This window comes from Gymnogyps californianus, chromosome 1 (genome assembly GCF_018139145.2).
Source record: "Gymnogyps californianus isolate 813 chromosome 1, ASM1813914v2, whole genome shotgun sequence".
Classification (NCBI taxonomy): domain Eukaryota; kingdom Metazoa; phylum Chordata; class Aves; order Accipitriformes; family Cathartidae; genus Gymnogyps; species Gymnogyps californianus.
Window position 1 is genome coordinate 117878775 of NC_059471.1, and position 8635 is coordinate 117887409.

Sequence of the window (8635 nt, forward strand, 5' to 3'; positions counted from 1 at the left end):
TACCGGAGGCACATAAGTAAATTCTAATCAAAGTAGTAAAACTATATCAATATAAAAGACGAACATGGCCCAGATTAGATAATCCCTTTCTTTTTCTGTACCCTGGAGTAATTGAGTACCACATGACTTAAGAGTAAATAATTTTGACACATTTAAAATAATAAAATGGGAACCATCAGCAGAGTTGCCAACAGGAACCCAGTTTTAGCCATCTACACCTTCCACAAAGGGAGAAAAGTTAGGCTTTTACCCGAAGATGCAGTATCTACCATGTGGCAGGTGGCCTTGCATATTAACACAGCTGTCAGCATTAACAGCAGCACCAACACATGCAAGCCAAAACAGATGGGGGAAACAGGTTCCTTTCTGCCTCAGATTAGAGTACTCACATGTGGCCCATAGAAGGTAATATAGCATCACCAAAGGCAGTGACAAGCCATTAAAACACAGTTGCAGAGGGATACAATGGCACAGAAGAGGAAAATGTCAAGCCGAGGCTCTCGGCTCTCTCATTTTTTTGGTAGTTCATCCTGCCCAGAGTTTCACTTGAATCAGTATGTCGAATAAGAGAGGCCACTAATTTTCTATTGCCATTCAGATTATAATGGTTGTGCATAAGAGAAACCGCCCCCTTCTTGCTGCTTTTGAGTGAGCAGATGGTGAAATTTTAATTGTGCTTTCTGAATTTCCTCCCTTTTATGGGTCTTTAAAATCTTGAGTCAAATCTTTTGTTTTGTTTGGATACCAAAAAGGAAAGCAAGTTTCCATTGTACCGGTTTAGGAAGAGCCCTCCTCTCACACCCAGTTTTAGAACTTTTCTGATACATTAAAGTCAAAACTAGGGGAGAAATGTAGTCTTAAAACCACCAAACTAAACATTTTCCCTGCAAGCGCATTTTAGCACAACTATTAAGTGAAAAAAACAAACATTCTCAAACTGTTTGCGTTGTTGGACCACTACAATAAGAAATGGTCTTATGTTTTGAGGTACAACCCTGCTAAACAAAAGCACAGTTCAGTTTTCTGTTTCATACATGTCTAATGCATTTATCTATAAAAATACTTTGTATGTCTTGGCTACTTTTTCTTGTTAATAGGCAATCCCATTTTTCAGGCTCTTACATAACATGTCTACAGGTAGATGTGGCACAAAATAGCAATAGTATTTTTATAATGGATGGTCCCTTACCTATCTTTTTCCTTTCCAGTATATAATATATTATGGCAAGGTTTCTAATAGGTGGCATGAGACCATGAATTAATAACTACACATAATGGAGTCATCACATGTAATATTTCCTAGCCATTTTTGACAATGTTAGTTGCCCAGATGTTGAAACAAAGAGTGATGACTAAAATCCCTAATCTATGCTTATTCTAAAATGGAGGCGAACAACAGAATTGAAGATTTGGGTCTTGGATATGTTATTACACAGATTAAGGATGTTAGCAAGGATTTCTAGGATATATTTTCTATCAAGCTATGACCTTCTGCTGTAAAGCATGCACTGCACAGCTTCCAGCAATCCTCATCCTTTAACTGTGAACACACAGTGCCTCCATTTGATTTACTGAAAATGGTTTAAAAGAGAGCCACACAGTCAGCTGCTATTCAAATGCCTTCGTGTCTGGAGAAGACAGCTGGAAATGACTCATGGTGTTAACTGCAGTTACTGAGAGCCATAACTGTGTTCTTTATTATTTTGGGTAAGATTTATACACTGTGCTGCCTATGGCCAAAGTTCAGTGTAGTAATTAAAATCTTTAAATCAACTTTTTGGAAGGCCTCTTCTATTTGTTTTCCACACTATAATTTGTGACATTTACATTTACTCAGCAGCAGAAGTGCTAAAATGGAAGACTAATTGTAAAGAACAAAATAAAAAAATCACCAACACACCTACAGAACCTCTTCTAAAATAAACTTTCGCTACACCTGGGCATGGAGCAAAAAACATTCAGAAGCCTCATACTACAGTGGTATGTATGCACCTAATTACTCTAGATGAAGCCAGAGTCCTTTTCTGTTAATTCCAACAGAATTGATAACTTTCAGCTGATTAGCACAGCTTGTTTGGAAGGGTTTCAAGACATTTTTGATAGCACCTCATATCAATTACACTTGTGTGAATACAAAGATGAAACTCACTTGTGCTCTTACCAATGCTAATCATTGCAAAACACCCTACCCTAACTGGAGCTCAAGCAAATCTGCATTTCATATAATGAGGTCTCTGCAAAACCATCCTATTCTGGGTTATGCTTCCTTGCCAAGCCAATCTGTCTATTCACCACCACCTTTACTAGAAAAAATTATGGTTAAACAAACTGCTTCAATAAGCTAATTTCATCCAACTTCTAACATATATTGTATGTATGTATGGTAAAAAGCAGCACAAATAATTTAGTGTCCAGAAGAATGTAAGAGCTTGCAAAAAGAGGTGTCTTACATGCAAATAAAGGAAATCCATGAAATACATAACCAGCAACTTGTACATTGTAATTCATTTAACTCTTTTCCATCTAGAATGTCTTTTGAATATCAGATTTGTAGTTAAAAAATGAGTATACACGTTTCTGTACAAATCTACACACTTTCAAATATCAAATCAAATTACTAAAGACTTATGTACATGCATGGAAATAGGGTAAAAGTACATTTTTCAATTTGCAGATTACTAAGCAGTTTTGAATTGTGGTGCAAGCCTATGTACAGTAAACATATGCCTCTGGATAGCAGACTTGCCTTTTTTAGTTACCTTTCAAAGATTTCTTAAAACTAGTCCCTGGACTCCAAGGCTTCCTAGAACCACTGACTGCAAAACACTGTCAGAGACACACCAATTCCACTCCTTTGTCTACCCTGCTGGATTTCACAACACAGAATAATTTTTAACCCAATGATCTGAGCCCTTTATAAAACATTATTCAAAATGTTTGAAAATTAGACCATATATTAAAAAAAGTAAACCCTTACCACATTCATAGCGAGCACATGTATTAGTATATTCCAAAAGGAAGAATCATCTTTAGTGTCTGGAGAAATACAGAATATTTTGCAGTGTGTGTAAAAATGACTGTAAGTACACCAGTCTCTAACAAGCAGAATTCTTACAGATTTGAGCCAAACAGGATCATAAAAGCTTTTGGCTGCAAATGTTGCAGAATCCCATCTGGTTTCATGGAACAACTTATTTTCCTTTCCACTTCATTTAAGCTTCCAAAAAGAAATTAAAAAAAGAAAAAAAGAAAACAAAGAAGAGACCTTTTCTTATGTATACAAATTATATCCATAAGTTATTCCAAACAGGCAGAAAATACTTCAATCTTATTACAGAACAAACAGAAAAACAGAGTCTAATTCTTGGCATACAAGTTTCACATAACAGTAAACAGTATGTATAGCATACAGAAAAAGGGTAAGAAAGAAATATTAAAGCCCAAGTTTGTAAGAATGCAAGCGACTGTTAATCAGACTATGCCTAGTTAGCTGGATAAGTAACAGCATAACTGACACCCCCCCCCACTGTTGTTTGGTTTTTTTTTTTTTTTAAGCCCAACACAACAGAACCTTTATTGGGGGAAAGAAGATTTCTCTTAATACCCAAGAACAAAAATTCTGAATAATCCATGTTTCCTCACTCAAGCATTCATTTTATTGTCAGAGAAGAAAAGCTTTTTCAGCAAAGTAAACACCATCATAAGGAAATGTGTGGCTAATGGGGATATAAGGCTGAAACTCAGTCTTTTTATCTGATGTTGTTCTTTAGAAATATTTTCTGTATGTAAATGTACAGCTTTAGTCCAATAAAATATGAGTAATAAGACTAAAGGTGTTTCCCTACAATGGAAGATATTTTTGCATTTTATAGGATGCACTTACTGTAGCTCATAAATATTAGATGTACAGCAGTTTTTCCAAATTTTGTTCAGGGTCTGCTGAACTGCTGCTGAAAAGAAAGGTTCACATTATCTCTTCATTAAATCAATTCCCTAAATAAAGCTGTAAACTTTTCTTTATATTAGGAACTGATTGAAGTGCTCCTCTTTAGTATGATGCCAACATCAGATCAACTGTCATTCACTTAACAACTTGGGCATTGCTACAGCCTTGAAGAAAGCATGTAGATATTTTGTATCCTGCATAAATCAAGGACTTCTTAAAATGCATTACCTGACATGATGACAGAACACACACCTCAAGGAAAGCATGACACTTACTACCCACAAAAGGGATTTTTTTTTTTTTGAATCATGCATATCAGAGTAGACAGAGAACTAAGTAGTACTTTAACAGTTATGGTGTCTTTTAATTTCCAGAAACTGTAATGCTACAACACGAAAGGTCTGTACATATGCTAATATTGATAAGTCAGCACTGAAGTGGCTATTCTGCAATTGTTTTCCAAGATAAAATTTATTGTTCTTATTTTATAATGGTACCAATTAAAGAAATAGTAAGGCTCAAACCTTAATTGCAATACGCAGCAATACTTTAACCACTAGATTGGATTAATTTATAGATCAATTCAGCCTGCTTTGAAACTGCTGCCAAAATTTTTTTAGAGCATTAACTTGCTCTTAATTTAAACCTCAGCAGAGGACTTAAAAACCAGACAATTATCCATGGATTCTAGGCACCTCAAAACAGAGTAATACTTTCCCTTTGAAAACTACCTTAAGAATGTAAAAGATCCCCTAACAAAAGAGGGGAGGAAAAAAAGAAAAAAAAAAAAAGTATTACAAGAGAAAAGCATCACCTTTCCCAGCAGAAACATTCTACCCTTGAGAAGAAACCCTTCATCCATCCTTACTCCTCTAAAGCAAGGATATAACTACTGGCCAACAAAATCACGTTACAGACAAACATGTTAGATTGGGACCAAGTTGCTTCCATGTAATCCATTGATATTATAATAAATGATGAAAAAATTCTTGGAATATTGTTATCATTGAAAACAACATACACTTTCTGGTTCATTGAATCCATTTGTTACTTGTTACATCAATTTTTAGACACTTTTTTCCTGTTCAGTTTATGCTAATAAATGGTGGATAAGATTAAAACATAGAGATTTACTTGCAGAGGGAGATTTTAAGTAAAAAAAAAAAAAAAAGGCAAAATTTTTCCCTAGTAACACCTTTGAACCTGTGTGATCATAAATACAGATGATGCCAGGAACAGCAATGATGCCTGACAGCCGATAACAACTCTTTTTACTCATGCCTGTCCATTTTTCACAACTCCCATTATGCCATTTCCTCTAAATTGGAAGTGTTACCACTTAATCCCTGTCTAATGGTTATATCCTTTATTAGTGGAATAAACTTTCCCAGTTCTGACTGGACGATACTACAAACTTGTATTTTTACTAGATATTTCACTGGAATTATTCCTGGGGAACCTTGGCATCCGGAGACCTCTTGCCAAGTTCTGCTATTCTTTTACATGGTTTCAACTCCATGGTTTTAAGACTTTGGGATTGTTTCCCTCTTAAGTTTGTACAGGCATGCCTACACTAGTGCATTAGTTCAGGTCACGAGGGTACTTTAAAGATCATCCTCACTAACAGTGCTTCTGTTTACATAACAAAGTAGGCTGGGAGTACACAAACTGAATTCTTCTCGGATGAAACTACACTGGAAAGTTCAGAGTGCATCCAACGTGTTCCAAGAACTAAGAGGCACTCAATCTGGAGGGCCAGAAAGGAGCCAGGCTGAAGGAAACTCAGAAACACACAGATGGGGACATCAGGTCCTCAACACCAACTATCTTGCTCTACAAAAGCAGTTTGATGGGGCTGCTGTCCTTACTAGGGAGCTTGCATTGCCAAGCATCCACTTCAATCATTTATCATGGTTACTTCATTGAGCCTCAAGAGGCTTGGGTTTCTTTAATATTTGTTTGCATTAGCATGACTACTTCAGCCCAAACAAACTTCTTCCACACATCCCAATTTCCTTGATTTCTTAGATCCTTTCCTTACTGTCTTTTCTTCCCTTTACTGAGAACTGTTAGGCAACTCTTCAGCAAACTAAATTTGGTCCAATAACCATCTTGCTAGGCCTACAATCTACTTACTGATCTCCAAAGACAAAGTTGTTTTTAAAAAGACTGCCTATCATGAAGTTTCTAAATTTACACTTCTTTTACTAAACAAGATAACCTGATCTTCAAAGGTGCCCCCTGAATCATAGAGAAATCACTTACACTCCCTTGTGAGTTGGTGCCCAAGTAATATGATTGTAGTACAATTAAGTTCATCTTCTGATAAACAATTTGTAAAACATAAGATCATTTAATGGTGGACAAGAGACATTAACAGCCTAGCTTTCATTTTAAGGATTGATTTTGAAAAAGGGTGGTGGGAATGGGTTTCATGCTATCATTAGAAAAGTGAAAAAAGTAAACATGGCTGATTCGCATGGCGAGATCCTGACATCCACTGAAAGAGAACAGTACAGTATCACATACGCACTGTACTTCTGAGAACAAGAACTTCATATGGCTAGAAATATTCAGCCAATTAAGTAGCAATCCAACTGACTGAACATTGATAAATTAGTTATAAAGTGCTGGTTCACACCAACACAGATGCTTTCATGACGCAACTTACTGTGACAGGAGCTACAGAGCCTCAGAACCAAAGTACGGTTACAGAATATTACTAAAAACACTTGGCATTTGTTATAAGACAGCATTATAAGTCCTGAATTCTGATTAGCTAGTACACATAATATTACTTTTGCTTAGTAACTGCATTTTACAATTTAAGCAGTCAAGTATGGGCTGTGCAATAATAATAAAAAAAGATCAGGGCATATCAAGTTAACCTTTCAAAGCAAACTTTCCTGACCTTTCTGAAAGAGGAGAGTTGAAGCCTGTTCTCAGTAGTCCCCCTTTTTGCTTTTTTTAATTCCAGTCTTCTGTGACCTTCTCTCATTATCTATTTTGTTTCTCAAAAAAAAACCCAACAAAAAAAAAACCCCACCACCAACAGGGAAGGAAGCTGTAAAGTTTCACTAGCAGAGTACTCAGCAAAAGTTAAAAGGAGCAGACCACAAAGTTTAGGAGCAAGATTTGTAAGGATTTCTGTGAAACAGAAATAAGGCAGGCCAGAAAGAATTCAAGAAATGGATGACACAAATCAATCATAAGGAGAGTGATTTCCCAAAGAAGTAAAACTTAAAAAACCAAAACCCAGAACTTAAGATTGAACTGTATTTCTTGGAATAAGAAGTGTCTGCTTTTAAGGACAAGTATTTTGACTCAACGTTAATTTTTTTTCTTATTACTAACAAAATGTTATTTCCTAGTCAGAGCTTCTAAGAGATGAGCTGCTTTCTGAGACAGAGGGTTGCACAGCTGTTTTAAGGAAGCACTGAAATGCAACATTACCATTCCACATATTACATCAGAATGCCTTCCTGTAGATAACTAAGCAGTGCCGCTGAGCTGTTATGTCTAGCCTTTCACAGCAGCTTATCTTTCTTATTAGTAAATAAAAAACCCCAAGCATATTACAGTTAGAGGGCTGAGATTAAAAGAAGGATCCATTACATTTACATCCTAACACTTAGAACTGCACTTGCTTAACAGAAAATTGCCCAGGAGTCTTCAGGCCACCCAGACTCTCACCATACCTGCAAGCAGCTACAGGTTAAACACATAAAGTTCCCATGGACTCATGTCCTGAGTACCAGAGAGGCAAAGCTAGAAGGAATTAGGATTCACACGTTTACCTGATAGCCCCCACTTGGTAAAGAAGAGATGTAGAAGGCAACACTTTGTATGTGAGAATGACTGCCTCACATTTCAGCTGAAAATGCTATAGTCTTAAGCATTACCAGGCATATTTTAAGGAAATTCATAAATATGTAGGAGGGCAGTGTGCTTAGTGCACAGAAGCAACAGCACATAACACTGTGCAGGGTGTAAAGACCAAACTCTTTCAAGTCTCCTTCACTCACTCTATTGCCTTTCAAGTTCTCACTTAATGCATACACCTATAGTAACATGGAAAAAAAAAAGGGAATATTCTGCAAGTCTCATTTAAACCTCCAAAGGAACTTGTCTGCTTTGTTCTTAAGGTGCAATGAACTTGTACATGCAAACTGTCTTGGAGCATCCAGGTAGAACTCATTACTCTAATTATTTTAACATCCTAAATGTAATGGGAGAACAGCATTGAAGACTCACAGCCACTGGGCCCTCAGAAAGCAACTCCAAAGAAGCCTTTTTGCACAGATGCATGAGGTTTTTGTGCAATATATGATCCTTGTACCAAATTCAACGTTATTAGAGCAACTCAAGGCTGTAGCAACTGTGTATGTTAGGGACCTATGTGTGTACACCATGGGGGGAGGGGAAATGAACATGCAGACATCCCTCTAGTAGTTTTATGTTCACAGAACCATCACAAAGGTTCTAGAATTGAGAGACAAGCAATGGCTGAAGCAGTAATGGGAAAAAAATTTAAAAAAATAAAATAAAAAAAATCAAGCGTTTCACTGTCCCCATTCCCACTCCTTCCAACAGGTCTCCATCCAGCCCAGTGCCCTGGTAGGACAGGAACAGAAAGAGCTGCTGAAGAAAAAAAAAAACTAAAACAAAAAAAAAAAAAACAAGAAGAGG